This window comes from Pseudorca crassidens, chromosome 2 (genome assembly GCF_039906515.1).
Source record: "Pseudorca crassidens isolate mPseCra1 chromosome 2, mPseCra1.hap1, whole genome shotgun sequence".
Taxonomy (NCBI): Eukaryota; Metazoa; Chordata; class Mammalia; order Artiodactyla; family Delphinidae; genus Pseudorca; species Pseudorca crassidens.
The window spans coordinates 89593678-89616524 of record NC_090297.1 but is presented as its reverse complement, the minus strand read 5'-3'; the positions used below and the strand labels follow the sequence as shown (position 1 = coordinate 89616524).

At 36.0% G+C, this 22847-nt stretch overlaps 1 protein-coding gene across 3 annotated transcripts in view; it reads left to right on the top strand.

Annotated features, from left to right (window-relative positions):
- The window catches only part of OLFM3 (olfactomedin 3), a 195575-nt gene that overhangs the window by 74031 nt on the left and 98697 nt on the right, over positions 1-22847 (top strand). The window contains exon 2 of one of the 3 annotated variants that reach the window (XM_067727063.1): positions 11288-11445. The exons of the other annotated variants lie outside the window; for them this stretch is intronic. The gene's annotated coding sequence lies outside the window, so the exon portion shown is untranslated. The remainder of the gene's footprint in view (positions 1-11287; positions 11446-22847) is intronic. 3 annotated transcript variants of the gene reach the window in all.

Below are 22847 nucleotides of genomic sequence, written 5' to 3'. Positions count from 1 at the left end.
GACTATCTTCATAAACAATGCTGTATTCCATTTCAATCCTTCATTGCTATATTGGTCACTATAATAAATGATACTGTGATTTAGACATAGTATTAAAAATCACTGAGATCTTGGGGCTTCCCTGGTGGTGCAGTGGTTGAGAGTCCGCCTGCCGATGCAGGGGACACGGGTTCGTGCCCCGGTCCGGGAGGATCCCACATGCCACGGAGTGGCTGGGCCCGCGGGCCATGGCTGCTGGGCCTGCGTGTCCGGAGCCTGTGCTCCGCAAGGGAGGCCACAACAGTGAGAGGCCCGTGTACCCCCAAAAAAAAAAGAAAAAAAAAATCACTGAGATCTTAACATTTGATTTAACTCTGAAACATACTAACCTCTCCTCCCAGTGCACATAATATTGTACTATCAAATTATTAAAAAAAACGTAAATAGCTGAAAAATCATTTGGATGATTTTATATTTAACAAAGAATGTAAATATATTGTACTGCTTTCCTGTTTGTGATTCCTTTAGACATGTTATTCAACATTAAATCATTCTTAGCTCAGTGAAGCATTTTTCGTCAAACTAAACCTAAAATGTATTAAAGTTTTCACTTGATCTTTTTTATAACTCTTTGATGCCCCTGATATTGTACTATCTAGCTTACATATTTAGTTTGTTCACGTCTTTTTTGCCATAGGAATAGTTAGTATACACTCCGTATAGGTATACTCAGTATATATTCAGTATATAGCTATGTATACTCAGTATACAGCTTAATATCTAGCTCATAGTAGGTGCTTTATAATAAATCAATTACTCAGATCTCTCAGTCATAAAAACTCTTCAATATTAATGATCTATTTTTTATGACAACATTCAGTCAGCTCTGACAGTCAGTACAGATTTGAGCCAATTTGTTGCCTTGAATATCTATAAAAAATAATACAAAATATGAAAATAATAATAGTTCTTAGGAACTGAAAGGTAATCATCATCAACAAAAACTTCAATTGCTCTCAATATATTATATTTAGTAAGGCAGGAAATTTAACTATGTATATATTTCAAAAGTATTGTCAACAATCATGAAAACTGAAAATTCAGCCAGCCAGAATGCCAATTCCTCAACTATCTCTCCTTGTGATACTAACTCTCCGGGATCATCTCCAGAATTATAAAAAGGAAGGGACACTATACTTACCTCAGAGGGATAGAGTGAGAATTAAATGAAGTAATATCTCAGACAGAGAAGCTTGAACTTGGAAGTCAGATAGACCTAAATTTAAAATCCATTATGTCACACCTCTCAAGGTCTCTGCATCCTCACTTGGAAGAGGAGGATGGCAATATCTATCTTTGAAAGTCTGTTTGGACTTTTAAAGATAAAGTATGTCAAAGTATCTGATATAAAGTAAACATTCAATGCATAGGAACTATTACTGGAAAAGTAATGACCCAGAATAAATGTTTAAAAAATATTTCCACTGTTTTTTTAAATTAGAAATATTTTTGATCTGTGAATCACTGTTCGCAGTTGTGTAACTGCCTAAAAGTCAATTCAGCCTTTATGTCTCAGTTTCCCACATATACAATAAGAATGATAATAACCAGTGCTTTGTACCTCTCAGAGTTGCTGAAAGGATCAAATGAGGCAATACAAATGAAAGCTCTTTGAAAAGTGGTGTTATTAATAGCTGTGCTAATACTCATAATAATTTAATAGCACAGATAAATCTGGCATTAATTCACAACAATGGGTCATCTTACTGAGGACATTACAATGATCTATTTTCAGGATAGAAAGTTCCCAATGAATTGGCAAGTATATAGAAATAGACTTCTGAAAGGATGCCAAAGCTGGAACATCCTCAATTCTGTGTGTTTCCAGCTATAGGAAGTGAAACTATTCTACCTTGCAAAGATAATTATTACTTTATTTTAATATTCATCAATTTCTCCATGTTTTGAATATTTGCCAACTTCTTTTCTAGGAAGGGTTTTGAGCTATTTCTAAGAGAGGAGGGCTATTGTGTTTTTAGTTCTGTCAAATGATTATGATCATTATCTTTAAGTTTTTCAAGAGTAGAGAATCAAGCTTTAAAAAATAAGCATGAATTTTAAGATAAAGTGTTTCATTGTTTAATGGCATAATTCATCATTTACCTTAAGACAACAGAAACTTCTTTATCAGTGCCTTTTACTTGTTTTAAAGATGATTTCTTTCAGACAGTTCAGATCTTAAGAGAATTACAGTGTAAAAATTATTCAAAGCAAATTTACAAAAAGACATCATTTTAAAAGTAATAATTCCAGCTGGTTAAATGAAGAACACCAAAAACATTTGAGTATTTTCTGTACCCTGATAGCATACTTGTCCAATTGTACATAAAATATTGATATTTACTTCTATTCCTTGCCACTTAAAAATCAAATTGACTTTCTTTTATACAACTTTGTATTTTAACACATTCTATTAATTATCAACATGTATTGTGTACATAGAATGCACACAGCGTACCATGTATAGTGAACCTACTTTATGTAATGTTTCTATGTGCATAATTTTTGGAATTCTTAAAATTGTTAATGTTTGATGACTTTAGTAGGCCAAGTGAGTAATAAAATCAAGATTAAAAAGTAGTGTCCTTATACATAGTACATAGTGATGAATAATCCAAACATTAGCCAAACTGTCAAGCATTTAAATAACTATTCTAAAAAGAAATTTCCCAATCTCTCTTCTTTTTAACTGTATTAAATGTTGATTAGTTTGTCAGGGCTACTGTAACAAAATAAGAAAGTGGGTGGCTTAAACAACAGATATTTATTTTCTCAAAGTTCTGGAGGCTAGAAGTCCAAGATCAAGGTGTCAGTAGGTTTGGTTTCTTGTGAGGCCTTTCTCCTTAGCTTTTGGATGGCTTACTTCCTGCTGTGTCCTCACACTGTCTTTCCTCTATACATGCACATACCTGTGTACATCCATATGCCCTCTTATTATTAAAAAAAAAAAAAAGTCATACTGGATATAGGCCCACCCAAATGACCTCGTTTTACCTTAACTACTTCTTGCATTTCCAAATACACTCACATTCTGACATACTGAGGGTTAGGACTCCAACATGCTAATGTATATAAAGGATAGAGTAAAGGATCATTTAGTAACTTTGTTGTGGATAATTTTTGGAAAATTGGAATAAGGTTTAATTATAACCATTTTCCCACAAATGTTGAACAGTCAAAAATGTTCAATGGTTTTATAAAAATCCCACAAGGAAAATCCTGTAGGAATATTTATCAAATTCCTACAAAAGAAGACAAAGCAGGAGCTCCTAAGATTAAATGTAAAAGGTGGGGATGATGGAAAATCACACAGAAAACAGTAAATAGTTTAACTACATACAATAAAAATTTTTCATATGCAAAAATCTGAGAAGCAAAATGGTGGAAAATATTGGTTATAATGGACCATTATTTGTTACAAAAGCTTATACAGATAATAAAAATCCTTATCTTCAGAGTTGAAAGAAGTAATGATAGGACTGAATAAAGAAAATTAAACAAAATTAAAGACAATCTACAGAGTGCGAGAAAATATTTGCAGATGATGTGACCAACAAGGGATTAATCTCCAAAAAATACAAACAGCTCATACTGCTCAGTATCAAAAATACCAACAACCTAATCAAAAAAATGGATAGAAGATCTAAATAGACATTTCTCTAAAGAAGACACACAGATGGCCAAGAGGCACACAAAAAGATGCTCAACACTGCTAATTATTGGACAAATGCAAATCAAAACAACAATGAGTAGTTTTAACCGGTCAGAATGGCCATCATCAAAACGTCTACAAATAATAAATGCTGGAGAGGATGTGGAGAAAAGGGATACACTGTTGGTGGGAATGTAAATTGGTACAGCCACTATGGAGAACAGTATGGAGGTTCCTTAAAAAATTAAAAACAGAGCTACCATATGATCCTGCAATTCTACTCCTGGGCATATATCTGGAGAAAACCATGATTCAAAAAGATACGTGCACCCCAATGTTCACTGCAGCACTAGTTACAATAGCCAAGACATGGAAGCAACCTAAACGTCTGTCAACATATGAATGGATAAAGAAGATGTGGTATGTACATACAATGGAATGTTACTCAGCCATAAAAAAGAATGAAATAATGCCATTTGCAGCAACATGGATAGACCTAGAGATGATCATACTAAGTGAAGTAAGTCAGACAGAGAAAGACAAATATCGTATGATATTGCTTACACAAGAAATCTTTAAAAAAAAAAGTGATACAAATGAACTTATATACAAAACAGAAAGAGTCTCACAGACATAGAAAACAAATTTGCATTATCAAAGGGGAAAGTGGGAGGGATAAATTAGGAGTTTGGGATTAACAGATACACACTACTATATATAAAATAGATAACCAACAAGGACCTACTGTATAGCACAGGGAACTATAACCTATAAGAAAAAGAATATATATATATATTATATATATTCAGTTACGTATATTATATATAATATACATATAACTGAATCACTTTGCTATACACCTGAAACTAATACAACTTTGTAAATCAACTATACTCCAATAAAAATTTTTTTAATTAAAAAAAATAAGAAAAATGTAAAAAAGCATTTAACAAACATGTGAAGTAAAGCAGAATAACATTCAATATCACTTGCAATCAAAGATTTGTGTATATGTGTGTTTAAAAGCCTTGCAAATGGCTCGAATCCATTACTGCTAACGGGTAAAGAAACTGCATGAGTTGAATCAACTCCAACTTTGTGTCTGAAGCCACAGAATTCTTGGTCATCTTTCCTCCAAGATTCTGCTTCCGGAAAGTGGAAGCAACAAGGGGTTGGGACTATTTTGCACAGATTGGTCATACCATTGTAATGGGTAATGAAAAACCAGCCCAGCCTATGCAGGACACCTGTTTGGGGAGGGGCAGGGTGGGGTGGGGACAGTGGGCTAGAAGGACACCTTCCAATGCACAAGCTGCCCAGGACCCTGGCTCCTTCTGGTAAACCACAGCACCAGCAGAATGAATGCTGATCACCTCTCTTTGCTTGCATGTTGGAATGCCTACCCACGTGCAAGGTGGGAAGCTCCACTCCAAGAAAATGCATAGGCACACTCCTTGCTACTCAGGGGGCAAACTACCAGCTTAAAAGTGAGAACCTCGGAAGAGAAGTGTGACATTACCTAAGAGCTTGTTAGAAATGCAAATTCATGGGCCCAATGTACTGAATCAGAATCAGTGGAGAAGGGGCCTAAGAAACTGTGTTTTAGCAAGTTCTCAAAGTGATTCTTACACACATTAAAGTTTGAGAACAAATGTTGCAAAAGAAACCCAAAGCTGACTGACCCTGCATTTCTGCCCCCTGTGCATGAGGGCCTGACTCTGACCATAAAAGCAAAAGGGTTAGCAGTTTCAAAACGGTAGAAACTGAGAAAAAAACAAAAATAAATCCACCACCTATCAGCCATTTAGCCACCTCTCACATCAAGACATGAATGAATAGTCCATCTTTTATAAATTTGCTTAGTTTTGAGTGAGAAAATGTCTTTATGCCATTGGAGAAAAAAAGGAATTCATTTATTTAGTAGAATGGCACTACAAACTCATGTTTGCATCAAAATAATCAAACCACTATCCATCAAGATACAGAAAAAAAAAGTGCAGAGATTTAAGGATATTTGCTTCCCTTTAACTTTAGTAGCAGAAGCAGGATTATTCTCATGCTCCTGATACTTATGCAACAGGATGCTGGGGGGGTCTGGGGACGTGATGCATGGACCTTCAAGAACTCCTCAAGCTGTACCATCTTCTCAGCTGGGTAAGAAAAAAATGCTCGCTGTTTCAAACTACTGCTTCATGAGGGTTGGGAAGGGCGGGAGAGATTGGAGCTGTGCCGACGATATCAGTTCTTATGGTGGAAGCTCTGAACCTAGGGTCTGGAAATAGTGGCATAACCAAGCTGAGGCTGGCATGCGTAGTGATGGGCCTGAATGCATCACCTCTCCGTCTACTTTTCCAAGGTCCTACTTGGACTCCTCTCACAAAGGGATGCCCATGGTCTACATGCAGCATACTGGAGTTAGGAAACTGCAAAGTTGTGGAAAGATGAGAGGTTGGAAGGAAAATACCTGGTACGACCAGGTATTTTCCCCGTGGCTCCCTCCACATGCACGTTTACAAGACCTTCACCTCAGTCACGATGCTCCTGGTGCCTCGACGCCAGGCTCAGGAGCCTACTTTCACCAGATGTTGTACATCCGGCCATCCGAAGACCGTGATTTCGACTAAGTTCCGGGCGTTAACTGTATCCACCATCAACGGGGCCAGGCTCATCCACTCCATTTTTGGAACTATGGCTCGGTCTGGGCCGAAGAGCAAGTCAGCCAGCCATGCCTCCAGGTAAAACAACACTGGGTTTCTCAGTTCCTGCACAGGAAACCACCATGGCCGGGTGTGAATCCCTGGTGGCGGAAGTGGTAACCCCAGCAGCCCGTCTCCCCTGGTGGGCGTCGTCCTTCCGTACCCGCGGGCCTCAGTGGCACCTGCGTCCATCGTCAGGCTCCAACCAGCAGCCCAGGAGAGAGGTCATGATGAGCAGCCTCGTGGGACTTGGGGAAGTGCTGTAGCCCAGGCCTTTTAAGATTTCCGGCTGGGCCCGCCCCTCTCCGAATCTCTTCTTATGGTCAAATGTGTTTTTGTATCTACACTCCTTGAGTATATGTGTATATAACGTCCATGCTTTTGCTTTAGACCATTTGAAAACTTTTTTGTTGTTTGACCACTACAGTAGATTAAAGGCTGAAAGGAGTCCCACGTAGGCTTTCACCCTTCAGCTATTAAATGCTGTCAGCATTAAATCCTGTCACTTGATCCCTGCTTCAGCCTATTCTCACCCCTGAGCGATTTCTGGCATCACAGTTTATTGGAAGTGATACCTATGGTGGTACAGGTGACTGGAATATCACTCCAAAATAATGAGCTAACTCAATTCTATCGAAATAGTATTCTAAAAACTGGGTAGTCAGGGATGGACGATTGGTCAGGTTAAATCCTGAGCTTGTGACTCAGTCCAGTTTAACAATTATTTTTGGATGCCAGACACTGCCATCCAACAAGCAATACTGAGATAGCAGTGTTGTTATCAAATATATAGAACATGGTCATTATTCTCAATCATGCACCCCAGTGTATTTAGAGGAGTCTTACATTTAAATAGACAATTTCAAAAATAGTGGGATAAATACTAAGAAGCTGGGTATGGCAGCATGCTGTGGGAGCAAGTGATAGAAAACCCAGTTCAGACAAAGGCATCAAGAATGACTTCATGATGATGCACCGGGGGGCAGACCTGAAGGATAACTAAGAGCTATTAGATGTCAGTTCACTACAATATGTAATAAGCAATTTATTTAATTATGTGTATCTCACTTTTTTTCTGAAAAGGAAATAATATTGGTAATGTACAGCTTCCTTGGAAAATATTAACAAAAAGTAATGGGAATTCTTTATGAGGGTATCACTGTAAATATTTAGTTTTTTATGTTTGGTTTTCAGCTTTCTGCCTCTAGTCTTAACTCAATATACAAGGAATATATTTGGACATATATTCACTGTGTGTCCTGTGAGCAATGTCTAGATTTACTAATGTTTTGGTCTTTCCTAGTCCCCTTTTTAAATATTTATTCATCCACTTCATTTCTTCTCCTGAAGCATTTAAATCATTTTATTCAGCTGCTAAATTTTCAGATGATCTCCAATCCTAATGGTGATGGAGGTATTGCTTTGTATTACTACTTAATGGTCTTGGGGAATCAGTATTTTTGACAGTTAACTATTGGGTATTGATGTGTGTGTGTGTGTGTGTGTGTGTGTGTATAAGATTTTTAGGATTAAGAATTGAACTTGTAACCTCTTGATGCCAATAGTTACTACATGATGGTCCTGACATCATTTCCTTCACCTGAGTACCCCAAATGTCAATGTCAATTGTCAATGAAAAACAATGTTAGCTGTAAAGTGGCAGTTGGGTCTTTTATAATCTGCAAAAGTAAATAATGCTAAACATCCCATTCATAAACTAGCGTTATATAAAGTTCATGTCTTTTATTTCAATCCAGGCTTTAAATATCTTCTGCTGATTGGCAATAGTAATATTCCTTTTCCAAGAAGTGAAATTGTTCTTTAAAATTCTTGGCTTCTTGTCTGTTGAGGGAGTTTAAGTCCCAAATTATTTAATGCAGAATTAGTAACCTCAAACTTTGCTGATCCAGCTTCCTCTTAACCTTTCCATTAAACTGTCTGATGTGGAAAATCAATAGCTGCAGTTACATAATCTGTAGCCTTTCATGAGAGGGAAGATGGTGCAATTATGACTAAGCCAGATATATAATTATTTCTTTATATCCTAACTAAAGTTAGAAAGCTAAACTTGGAATACTGCTTTAAAAATTGCATTGCTCCTAAAACACTTTCAAGACTTTCAAATCAGAAGGCCTTCCCACTAATTAATCTTCAGATTGGCATTATAATGTGTTAGCAGGGAGAAGGTAGCACTTTCAGTGGAATCTTTGCTTTGAAATTTCATACTTTTTATAGTTAGTGATAGGAGAAACCCTGAAGAGAATAAATGAAAGTGAAATTTTACTTTGTAGCTCCTTCACTTTTAGTTTCAGCTCCTTTCCTGTTTTTGGTACGCTACTCTCTCAAAGCTATTGCTCTCAGACAGCTTACAACTAACCCCTTGTAAAGTTTAATTTACAATGACTTTTTAAAAGGTACTTGTTTTAGCAGATCTTGAAGATCTAATAAATATTTAATGGAGGAAACCTGAATTATCACGGAAGGTAGCAGGTAAGAGATTGTGGGTAGAGGGTAGCATCTGGATTTTATACCACATCTGAAAATACAAGGTTTGATGTACCTCAACTGTATAGTTATTTCTTTTTCACTGTAGGCATCCTCATGGCTTTCTCAACCTCTGCCCTAAATTCCTTTAGCCAACAGATTCATCTCTGCTGCATTGCTTCAGTAAGTAAGAGTGCAGACCATGAAATTGGATAGATATGAGTTCAAACCCCAAGTCCTCCATTAAGAAACTCTTGCCTTTGGGCATTTTGCTTTACATCTCTAAACCTCAACTTCCTCATCTTTGAAGCAAGGATAACTGTAAAACTTACTTTCTAGGGTTGTTGTAAAGATTAAATGAGTGGTACCTGGGGCTCAGACATGTTGAAGACCCTCTGAGAAGCCATGCTGAATGTGCCTCAATCTGCTTACACAAGGGATGGAGACAGGAGTACTTATCCCCTGGCTTAGGTCTCCCATTAGTTAAGATTTGCAGTGTTTAACTCCTTGCATTTCCACATTTGCACATATATAAGTCCAAATGTCAGAGTGGGTTCCTGTAGGCATTCCAAAGGAGTAGAGAAGCCCCAAGGCAGGAAAACCATAAAAGTCATGTGATGCATCCTAGAAAACATGCTGTCAAGTTATATGTGCACAGTCCATTACCAGAGCAATAACTAGAGTAAATATATGGGCCAAGAGAATATCAAGCAGAACCAAGGGGTGTTCAGTGAACCCCCTTTCTCTCCTGGCTGAGGGCCTGTCATGCCTCATTGCCAAAGCTTCACTACTGGTGATATTTTTAATATTAATAACATACATTCAATATGCAAATAACAATACAACGTGAACTTTCAAATAAAACATCTTTTGAAATTATCTAGATAAGTAAGGTTAGAAATTCAAAATATGGAAGAGAGTTCAAGGAAGCAACCTGAAATTGTACAGTTCAGTGTAATATGAAGACTCAAATAAATCTCTAGAGACTTAAATTAAAATCTTCCCTTGGCAACTCACAGACTGCTGCTTTTGCGTTGGCTCCTTAATCTGATTTAGCCTGTATTTACTCTTAAGAACTGGGCAATTACAGTCTTCTTCTTCTTCTTCTTTTTTTTTTTTTTACATTAGCTACTCAAAACAGTAACTGTGTCTGTATCTCATCACTCACTGTCTTTTTACAATAAGTGCTCAATAGTATTTGGTACCCACTTGACAACCTTGGAGGACTACTGTGAAGTTAAAATTGGGTAACTAGTGTAAAAATAAACCTCACAGCATATTAATTTCACTTTTCCTTCCATTGTATTATAGTTAAGTAGGTAGACATATCAACAGAGTCCTTAAAGTAAATCATTTTTCTCCCTACCAATGGCTAATAACACATCCACATAATTCCAGTCATTTATCTGTTTCACCACAGAGCCTGAATTTGCCAGGAGGTCTCAACTTATAGTTCCAGATTTGCGTGCTGGTCTTCTGGTATTGATTCTCCTGGGTTATTTTTTTCTCCATTTAAATTAAAAATCCCATTCTAATATGCTTCTACCCTTTCCTCCTATAATATATTCAATTGCTATTTACCAAATATAACTCTATGTATTTCAAGTGGCAGTAGATTATACTTTCGCCCTGCCTATATAATATGTTCTATTGCTATTTACCAAATATAACTTTATATATTTTAAGTTGCAGGAGATTTATGCCTTCACCGTGCCAGATATTTGCTTCTGTTTTGTTCAAAGAATACCCACTGAGTTCCTGAGTAAATCATTGACTAGTTTTATAATGCCTCTACTCACAGGGCAGCTATGCATGAAGTAATAACGAGATTCATAAAATATTACCATTATGAGTTGCTATGCCATTGTATTGCCTTCCTTTCAAATATTTTGACACCACAATGTCAATAGCTCTATAGTGTGAACATCCTTTCTGGATTGTGCCTGAAAAAAAATTGCTCACCGGAATTCTAAGTTCCCCCAAAGCATCACTGAATCTTAGTTTTGACTAAATGCTCTGTATCAGAAGCTTTAAATGTATCAGTTATGTAATTTGGAAATAGGGGTGATTTCTATCAGGGATTTAGACACAACTTTGCTCCCTCATCAAAAAGAATTTTAAAGTACTAATTTTGCATTGTGCTATTTCAGGGTTTGTACAAAGAGAATTATTTAAATATGGTCCTAAACCCTCAGAACTTCACAATCTAATAAAACACTGGCAAGAAAGAAACATAAAAAGACATGTAAAATGCTAACCAGAGAAGAAAGGCAAGAAAGTGACACAGTTGACCATGATTTTAAGTTTAGTTCATACATATATGTTTTGTAATTTATATTGTTGATAAATTTTTAAGGACAAAATGCTGAAATTTATACTGTTTACAGTCCATTCAGAATGTATTTTTACATTATAGGTACTCAATCAACTGTAGAGGTGAAGCTTCTTTGGGACAAGGGATAAGAAAAGAACAACATTATGCAGCAAGATCAGATATGGTCTTCCTCAAAAATGCTATTCTCTCATGGTGCAAAGGACCTCACTGGATGATTCTATATTTTACCTGGACATCAGGTCTGTCTTTAAAGACATCTATCCGTTAACAGTTTCCAAACTAATATATATCCTTTTTATTACAAATCTTTTAATGACCCCAAAGCAATCTTTTGAGAAAAATAACCTATCAACCTACACACAAAATAACAATCTACCAATACTTGAATTTAAAAACTTATGACTTGGTGCAGCCACTATGGAGAAGAGTAAGGAGGTTCCTTAGAAAACTAAAAATAGAGTTACCATATGATCCAGCAATCTCATTCCTGGGCGTATATCCAGAAAAAATGAAAACTCTAATTTGAACAGATACATGCACCCCAATGTTCACAGCAGCACTCTTTACAACAGCCAGGAAATGGAAGCAACCTAAATGTCCATTGACAGAGGAATGGATAAAAGAAGATGTGGTGTGTGTGTATATATATATATATGTCCTAAACCCTAGAACCTGTTAATGCTGCCTTATTTGGAAAAAGGATATTTGCAGATATAATTAAGTTAAGGATCTTAGATGACATAGATATATAGATATATGATGGAATATTACTCAGCCATTAGAAAGAAAGAAAGAATTCCATTTGCAGCAACATGGATGGACCTAAAGATTGTCATACTAAGTGAAGTCAGACAGAGAAAGACAAAAATCATATGATATCACTTATATGTGGAATCTAAAAATATGATACAAATGAACTTATTTACAAAACAGAAATAGACTCACAGACATAGAAAACAAACTTATGGTTACCAAAGGGGAAAGAGGGAGGAGGGATAAATTAGGAGTTTGGGATCAACAGACACACACTACTACAGATAAAGCAGATAAATAACAAGGACATACTGTATAGTACAGAGCACTATATATTCAATATCTTGTAATAACCTATAATGGAAAGGAATCTGAAGGTGTTGCTGTACACTTGTGTCGATCTACACAACACTGTAAATCAACTATACTTCAATTAAAAAATTAAAACTAAAAGTATAACAAAAAATTGAAAAATTAAAAAAACATAATATAATTGAGATATATAAGACAACAGTAATGAAATGATGCCTTTCAATATTAAAAGACATAGTTAAGTAACCAGATGCTTTAACATACTTATGTAATCATCATAAGTGTGAGAGTTACAAATGAAGATTAATCAAGAGTGTAGTATACGGGCTTCCCTGGTGGCGCAGTGGTTGAGAGTCCACCTGCCGATGCAGGGGATGCGGGTTTGTACCCCGATCCGGGAAGATCCCACATGCCATGGAGCGGCTGGGCCCGTGAGCCATGGCCGCTGAGCCTGCGTGTCCAGAGCCTGTGCTCCGCAACGGGAGAGGCCACAACAGTGAGAGGCCCACGTACCACAAAAAAAAAAAAAAAAAAGAGTGTAGTATGGACAACTCACATATTGTTATCAACAAAACACACTGGATTAACTAGCAGGCAATTTAAAAAATGGTGAAAAATCTTGGTAAAGTTCCAAACCGAACAAAATCCATTCTTCTTTCAATTTACATGGTGAATATATTACTGGAAAACTCAGTTTATATTAAAAGCATGCCAAAACATTTTCCAGTTATACAAAAATAGTGCTATTTCTAGGATCAAATAATTACAACCAGGATTTTTGCCTATATTAATACCTATTAAACATTTGGAATGTCTTGGGGGCTCCAGAATTTTTTTTTTTTTAAATCAAGGAGTGTCCTTCGATCTGAAAGACCTGTGGCCTATTGTTGGCTAGCCGCTTAAAGCCATCAGAATTTCTGAGTGGGTTCCCACAGATGTCCCATAGGTGAAAGCAAAGAAGCCCCGGGGCAGGAAGTGAGAGACACCTTGTACAGCTGAATGGAGGCAGCAGATCCACAGCAATGGCTGAAGAAAACAGTAGGCAGAGCAGAAAGAGGGCACAAAATTTGTCTGATACACTCCTATTTTAGTTCCCAGCGCTGCTGTAACAAATTACCACAAACTTGATGGCTCAAAATAACAAAAATGTATTCTCTCACAGTTCTGGAAGCCAAAAGTCTGAAATCAAGGTATGAACAATCCTCTGAAACCTCTAGAGGAAACTCCATTTCTTGGCTCTTCCAGCTTCAAGTGGCTCCAGGCAGTCCTTGGCTTGTTGCTGCATCACTCAGATCTCTGCTTCTGTGGTCACACTGCCTCCTCTTCTCTGTTTGTCTCCTTATTAGGACACTTGTCATTGGATTTAAGGCCCACCTGGATAATCCAGGATGATCTCATCTAAGATCCTTAACTTAATTAAATCGGCAAATATGCTTTTTCCAAATAAGGCAGCATTAACAGGTTCTAGGATTTAGGACATGAACATATCTTGGGTATATTCATTCAGCTCACTACCACCTTTTTCCATTCCAGGCTGCTGTTCTGTCATGCCTCATTGTATCAACCAAAAACACTTGTACAGATATCCAAAACACATTCATGTGTGCAGTATTACACCACTGAGAGCCACCTAGCCTGGCTAGTTTTCCCGTGTATGACTTCTTCTAACAAAAGGAGGAAAGCTATTCAAGAGCACATTTCATTACTTTCTCCCACTATTTACCGATGTAGACTGGACTGTTTTTCATGTCAGCCTTGACTGTTTTAGTTACAGATGTTCTTCTAGTGCTAATACATGGCACAATCAAGAACAGCAAGGCAGTTGAGAAAGGATTGGATTTTGCCTACTGAGTCCTGGTCAAATCACTTAAACTAAGACTCATTTTTCTGCATCTGTAAAATGAGGATTAAAGTTTTTCCCTCACAGTCATGTGCAATGATTAAATTATGCAGACAAATCCATTTTTAACATGTAGAAGACAATGTAAAAATAAATGAATTTGAGTGTTAGATTTTGAATCATATCTTCATATTTGGTGGGGAAAGAAAATTCTAAGTAGACTGATTTTGCAAATATTAAATATTATATTTTCATCTAACATTTTTTCACAATTAATATATTCTAGGACTGCATATAGATAAAACAACAATATGTCAGTGGAGGTTGATAGGTATATAGAAAATTTCCTTTGACATGGACAGAAACTATGAATTGTTTAGTACAACTTCTAAGTGTTTCCTAAGAAAATGGAACTTTCAAAAGATCCTAAGGATCTTCTTCTTTTTACAAAAATAAGCTTCTGAGCTTAAAACAGGTAACCACAAAATGTCCCAGATTTAACAGGGACTTTTGCCCCTTTTCATTAGAAGTTAGCCTTAGGGTAGACAATGGTACAAGTTCCAAAAAAGCTTTGACACTGCAGTAATGTAAATGATATGTAATGTAAGAAAAACTTTAAAATGAATATTTAGAAATGTGTTATTTGGCACCGACCTGGAGACCCACCTTTGCCTGCCCTACTGAGTAGGCTGGGTCACTTCTGCAATTCTCCTCATTAAAACCACAGGAACTATTATCAAAGTCAGAGTGACCTAGGTTATTTCTTTCTGTAGTCCGCACAGGTAAGATCAAGTAATGTCAAGCAGTCAGCAGGAGTAAGGCAAATTCTGAAACCAGAATTTCACTGTCTGCATTTAATACCACCTGGTCAGAGAATGGCATTTGTCATCACAATGATTTTGCATTTAGGACATACAGAAATAGTGCTAATAATTGACCCTAATAACTGATGTGTGATTGGTACACGTGATTGTGGGCAGATGTATTTTAACTATATTATCTGCAGAGATTAAAAAAAAAAACTTAAAATTCTTCTACATTTCCCCTTTCACTGTATTTAAGTGATTGTCTAAACATCTCAATCAGCTTATGATTTTATCTGTATCCCATGGCAAAATAAAAATTAAAAAAAACACTGAAAGCTTCAACTGCTTTTATAAAAAATACTAAAAGCTTCAATTGCTATTATAATGGAAACCTAGTTCAAACTCACATGTCAGATAGTCACATTTATCTTTTAGTTCAATTTTAATTCTTTTTTATTTGTCAAAGATAATTGTTAGAAAAGTGAACATTTTTATTCAAAATGAAGAGCTTAAAATATAAGAAATGTAAAATGTGAATATGAAAAATAATGAATAAATATTCCACTAAAAGACCTCTACTAGTTGTTTAAAAACAACATATATATATTTATGCATGCATGGCTGCATATGTGTGTATATATGTATCATATATATCATATTCTAAATCTATGTGTATATACGGTTCATATGTATATGTATGTCATATTCAAAATCTGGTCACTGATGGTGGTGAAGATCATTGTAAGTCAAGTGAGTGAGTCTAGCTGTCAGATTTCCAAATGACTGAAGTAGATTTCCATTTCTTCCGTCAAAAGCTTAGCTTTTGTCAAGAGTACTGGGTAATCTCCACCTACAAGTTGCTGTTGCTTAGGTTAAGATATTCATTCTTGCTCTAGTTTTGTGGGACCTCGAAAATGTGAGGTTTTTCCATGGTTTTATTGTTTTCTTTTAAAATATGGCAGGAATCACTTATAATCATTGGAAGGTTATTAGACTAGAATCAAAGGATTCTATGTCCTACACCGAGCTTTCCATTTAGTATTATCTTTTTCATTATGGAAAACTATTTAAGCTCATTGGGTCTCAGTTTTCTTACATGTATAATGAAGGCACTAAAATAGATTATCTCTAAGATGATGTACTTGGTAATATAAGACACATGAGATAAAATATAAGAACACTTACTAAGCAAAGCACAGTTGGAAATATTGAAACCTATAACTTGTATTCAGATATTTGAATTTTCTCATGATTGCTAGTCCTTTAATTAAAATTGGGACCATGTCATTTATTAACATATGTTTGTTTCAATTAAATAATTTAGCAATGATGTAAGAAATAAGAGATATTTTACAAGTGTATTTAACACAAAAGTACTAAGAGGAACTGTGGCTATAAAAGTCATTTCTCTAAGAGAGCCTAGACCCTGTTTTCTGTGGAATAAATTTACCAGTCAAGGAAACACCTCCAATTTATGGGGGAGAAGAGAGCTATTCCTCCCCTGGCTCCTCAAGGAGAAGGCATTCTAAATCCATTCTTATTCCCACTCTACTTAGAAAATGGAAGAGAGGTGGAAGTATATGTTTTCCCTTGATCCTTACTGATTACTATTGATTTAACCAGATAGTAAAGGGAAAAGAAGCCCATACATAGTTAATATTTATGATGAGAATAGATCATTCCCTGGTTGTAATGCTGAGAATTGTGTTCTTCTGCTCCAAGTTAGGGGCAGATTATTTTTCATTCTGAATTATTCATTAAATCTTAAAGGTAACTTTTAGCCAATTGTTGAGTGTTCTCACAGATCCTGGCTGCTGCCAGTAACGATCTTCAAAATATTGACTGCAGCTGTGATTTCAGGCAATAATGGCCAATCACAATACTGAAAGCAGGTGATCACAGCTTTTACAGTGCCTCTTCCTTGTGATACAGTCAATTTCCAGAGGCTTTATTTACTCCCTAGAAACAGGCTATTAGCCTGATGATCACTCCCCACTGAGAAATTTACAACTTTCTTAAGTCTGCAGGGGAACCCTTACAGAGCAAATTGTAGGCTTCCCCCAAGAAGTAAATAAATCTAAAATAAAATAACTCTTTTAGCAATACAACACCTGCAGGAGTTAACAGTTTCCCACACCCAGTCTGGTTACATTTGGCCTGAGTCCATCACTGCATGTATCTTAAGTGATATTCTTATTTAATGGCTGCTTTAATGAGATTTTGATGTTCTGGGAAGTTTAGCTGGAATCATTTGCAGTCAATCGCAATCCAGTGAATGTTTGGCTACCTTCAGACTACTCTCAATGTTTAAAAACCGGGGGAGATTTTGCTCCTTGGTTGCATTAGAGTGTTACAATCTAGAAGGAGACTTTCACCATGAGTGGAAGAATGTGCTCAGAAAGTAACAGTAGCTGAATGAAGTCTTACTAGTGAAAAATAAAAACTGTCAAATATGCAAAATATATGACATGATGCATGAACACTCATCCAATCCCTTGTTGCCATAACCTGACGACAAAAACTTTTTTTGGAAATCAATGGAAAGGTTCCTTTTACCTTATCATAGCACAAGAATTGTTAACAAATACCTCCTCAGGCCTCCTCACTTTTTACATTTTTTTATGTCTAAAATCTACACATTTGTCTGTGTCCACACACTGACAGTGAGTTATTGGAGACTGGCTGGATGGTGGTAGTGGTGGTTGGGGAGATTGTGGAGAGTAGAGTTAAACAGGTGGGAGGAGAATTGATATCAGCAGTTTTATTTTTCCTGGACGGCTGATTTCTAATAGTAAGTTATTTTCAGGAATAGGGAGAAAGTTACTTTCCTTGACTTGTTTGCCATCAAATTTCAATTTTCCAAAAAGGAAAGATCTCTGAAAAAGAGTCATTTGTCACCATTGAATTGCATTGCTGGCCAATAGCTTTTAGCAATTCTGTTCAAAACTGCTTAGTGTAATGCAGTTTTCATGTATGTATCAACCATTTATTCAAGTACTAAGACAGATTCACCTTTCCTCCACATATTAAAGGATGAACAATATATTCCAAGTTACTTAAAAATTAGAAATGGAAAATTCAGTCTCATCCCCTCTTTCTAGAGAATTGTGGACCACATGATAGGCTAGGACTTGTAGCCAGCAGCCGCATCTTTAGAAAAGAAGAATGGAATGCCCCTTTCTTCTTTCATCCTGCTAAATGTTACAAATAACTTCTGACTGGTTCCTAAAATAAAGTCAAGATTTTTTTTTGTCCTGCTTGACATGATTAGGTTTGATGCTCTGTTCCAATCTACTCTGACCATATCCTCTCCCATCTTCAATCACTCAAGAATATTTTTTTAACTTCTTCCATTTATTTTTTGATGATCCTAAATAGTTTCTTCAGGTAAATGTGTGATGGTGGACTATACAACATAAAGAACTATAGCTTCACAACTATAATGATGACTGAATCAACAGAAAAAAATACTCAACAGTTGCTCATATTCTCTAGTGAATAAAAGTTGTTATAGAAAAGGAAAGGTTTGAAAAATGTTGATTTTATTGAAATAAAGGAAATACCTTGTTCGTGTATCCAGAGCCCTCTGAATAATGAAGGAATTTAAATCCAGAAAAATACAGTTAAGTGTAGTTATGTCTACAGCACATTGATAAATAAAACACAATCATATTTGTTTACTGTAATCAGAGAATCATTAAAAATAACTAGAAATAATTTATTGTGATACATAAGAATTACTATTGTGAAAAACCTTTTATCTATTTAAAATATTATTATATTTTGTTTCAAAGAGGTTTTCAAGTACTAAATTCCCTTAGGAAAGGCATGTATCAAAATATACAAAAGTATAAATTTGCAAAATAGTTTCAAGAATTGTTTTTCTTTGATAAGAAATGAGAGAATTCATAGATTTTAACAGAAGCTGTAAGCAAGAAGTTCTTAAGTATCACTAATAATCAAGCATAGAATAGCAAAAGTAAGAAAACTATATTTTGTTTAACCTTTGTAAAGTCAATATTATCAGCCTCATCAACTCAACAGTTAACATCATGCACTGACCACAATCCCTGCCTATTTTTGACCACATTTTGCCTATTTTTGACCACATGACCACAATCCCTGCCTCACGTTCTTTAGCTCCATGACTACAGCAACCCCCATTTCCAATCTATTTCAGCCATATTAAACCTATTATCTCAGGCAGAACAGATATATAATTAACCTTTGTACATCCAAGAGCTTATCACAGTGGCACCTATTTGGCACTTAAATATTTCTGAAGGAATGAAATCCCTCTCAACACAGTGTTTCATCCTCTCATACCAATTAACTCTGTCTTTGTTCTTCTTGTGAAGTCTAGACCCTTGATTATTCCCTGTACTTCCAAACTAGCTATTTTCTTTAAGGCTTCTCTTCTTTCCACCCCACACTGGACTCCAATGTCAGTCATTTCAAATATATGTCAATGCTCACCTTAGAATTATCTTCCCCTCTATCCTTTTGCAATATTTTCCTTGCAATTCCTGAAATTCTCTACTATCTTCTTTCTACTAAGGCTTCCAAATTCTTCTGGTAAAAGTCACAAAACCAGACTAAATACAATACATTAGAGCCACGCTGTCTTAGTCAATCACCACAGCTGCTGGGAAATCCCTTGTATACTTAAGTTCTCAACATACCCACCTAGCAAGGTAGTCAGGGATTCACTGATCTACCTCTCAGTAAGAGCCTTGACAAGTTATATTCTCTAAAGATTCTGTTTTCTGTATTTAAAATGAGAGTATTTATGGTACATATTCCACAGAGCTGTTGAAAGGATTAAATAAGTTAATGCATATAAACCATTAAGTACAGTTCCTAGCAAACAGCAACCCCTAAATAAATATTAATTTTTTTCATTGATTACAGCAATTAGGATGAACCAAGTGCAGTTTCCTTAACATATCACTTATTTCTGGAATTTGTACTTCTCTTTTTGTATAACTGATAACTGTAGCCTTCTTTCGTGGAACAATTTCTCTCTTTACCCGCACTCTTGACCTCTGTCTAGTCTAAATTCCCTAGTTCCTTTTAGTTTCATTTCCATCTTCATGCTTTTCCTCTGTACTATGCAGTTCCTTCCTCTCTGGATGGCAAACATGTTCAATTTCTTCATTTCCTCTTTGTGATGCTACTATTTCAAATTTCTACACCATCTGTCTCCTTACTTTGCTGCCAAAATTACGGAAGTAGAGCACATCTTGATGCTTCCACTTTCTCAGAATTTATTTACTCCTCAAATTTATCCCTGTGATCATGGTTCACCATGGACCTGTACTATTTAACAGGCCTGCTAAATATTGAAATTATTCTCTCCAAACTACTACTGACCTCCTAATCACCTATCATGCCCTCCTTCTTGAAATCTCTCCCCATTTGGCTTCTAATCATAATACCACCATTTTTCACCTCTTCTTTCCAAACCATCAGAGACACACTTAAGTCCAAACTCTTATTCCCGCAGCCTGCTTCTCTACCTCTCTTACTTTTCCAGCTCTATGTCTCTATACTCCATATATTGAAGAGCATCCCATCTCCATCTTTTCCTTCCCAAACATCTCTCACATTTATCTCTACTGCTTTCTCTCAGAGTTTGTCTCCTCCTGAAATTCTACCTCATCCTATATGACTGATGAAATTCTGTGTATTCTTTAAGATGCCACTCAAATATAATTTTCCTGAAGTCCTCCCTGGTTCTCCCAACTGGTGTGACAGCTGTTTATTTTGCATGTCCAAAATAATGTAAACCTCTTATAATGTTGTTTGACTGCCTTAACTAGTATTACTTTTAACTAGTTTATTAAAAGAAGAGATATTATCATACTTATTTTTGTATCTCTCATGCCACATAATAGGCTCTGAGAAATAGTAATATATTGAATTGTTGAAGTAGACATATACAGGAATATGGTAAAAGATATTTAGAAGTAAAGGACATAGAGAATCCAAAAATCTCATGAACACCCCTTGTATTTTTGAAACCTTATTTTTGAAACACGTTTAATGATTTCTTCAAATATAGGCATCTACTTCTGAAAGGAATTTTGAAATTTTCACTAAATCTATAAAGTTAATACTTTAGAATGTCCTCAACATAGATTCCATTAACCTTCAAACCCAACACACTGTAGGTACCCAAATCCATGACCCACTCTGACTTTGTCGTCACAAACATGTTCCATATCTCAATCATAATCTCCAAAATTCAAACCTGTCTTACTTGTCTTTGACCTCATTGAGCTTTTTAATTCACTAATGCTTCCATTTTCTTCCATGTTATAAGCCTCTTCCCTGGCTTCACTTCCTTCACCATCTACCTTTCACCCCCTGATTTCCCCACACCAAGTAGTTTCTTGCTTTAACATTCAATTTGCTTGCTTCACCATCTTTATCCCCACATCCAAACTGCAACCCACTGAATGCCTTCTCCACATCACCCAGATCATGAGCTTCTAGGTAAGATCAAACATATGCACAGACTGCTATCACTATCAATTTAGGACCTTTACCTTCCTTTCCTCTAACGCCAGTATGTTTTAGCTCAAGCATTGTTTCCTCTGGGAAAACTTTTCTGATCAAACATGCCATGGCCTTGCAGGCTGGCTAGGTACCTTTTTTTTCTATGTTCCCTAGCAATCTGTATATCCATTACATTCATTTCTTCAGTGAACATTTCTTAAGTCTGTGTCCATGGACTTGTCTAAATAACAGCTACTCAGGAATGAACAAAGCAGACAAACTTCCTGTCATCCTGAAACTTACATTCTAGTGAAGGAAACATCAAAAACATAAGGAAATTCATGGGTAATATAATGTCAGGCTATTATAAGCAATAGGAAAAAATTAAAACAGAGTAAGGGAATATCCTATTTCAAATGAAGATTTTAAAATTTCTTGTGATGATTCAACTTCTATACCACAACCTAAGATTCTAGGGCCAATATGTGGTAGAGAAGCCCTCTCTAAAAAGCTAACTTTTAAAGCAAAGACTGAAATGCAGTTTAATACATAAAAAATGTACATATTAAGTGTTAAGTAAAATATGTATATAAATACATTTCCAAGTTTAAATTATTTATTTACATATTGAACATATATAAATGTATTTATTCAATCCAATTTTATTGAAAATTCAAATTGCTTACATATAGTTTTTACAATTAAATATTATCCTTGGATAAGAATTATTTCCTTTGGTGAAGTCCTATAGATTAAACTCACGAGGTCAAAGTTTTGGTAATTCATAAGACTCTAAATTCATATGCCAAATGTTAACCAGAAATTAACAAATATTGACTGCTTTGGTAGGAGGCGTCCACATTGTCCCTAAAGATTCCAATCTGGTATTCATGCCCTTATGTAATCCTATCTACTTGAGTATGGGCCTCATCTAGTGACTCTCTTCTAATGAACAGAATTTGCAAAAGTGATAGGATTACTCTTTCAATATGACGTTACAAAGAGACTTACCTCATATTCTAACTAACTTAGTGGTATTCTAACTTCTTCTGCTTATATACCCCCTAAAAGAATGTTTAAAAAATTATGTACCCCTTAACTGAAGTAAATTTTTGAGTTGATCCTTTTTTTCACCTATTCTTACTCTCTGCCTCACTATTATCTCCTTCTTCTTCTGTCATGCTGTGAGCTGCCCTAGGTATAATCTTACATAGCAAGGAACTGAGGGCAGTCTCAGGCCAATAGCCAGTGAGGAAACGATACCATCAGCTGGATGACCTTTGAGGGGTTGAATCCTGCCAATACCCACGAGGGAGCTCAGATGCAGATCTTCCCCCACTGAGGCTTCAGATGTGATCACAATTCCAGCTGTGACTGTGGCCTCGTGAGAGACCTTGAGGCTGAGGCACCCGGTTGAGGTGTACACAGA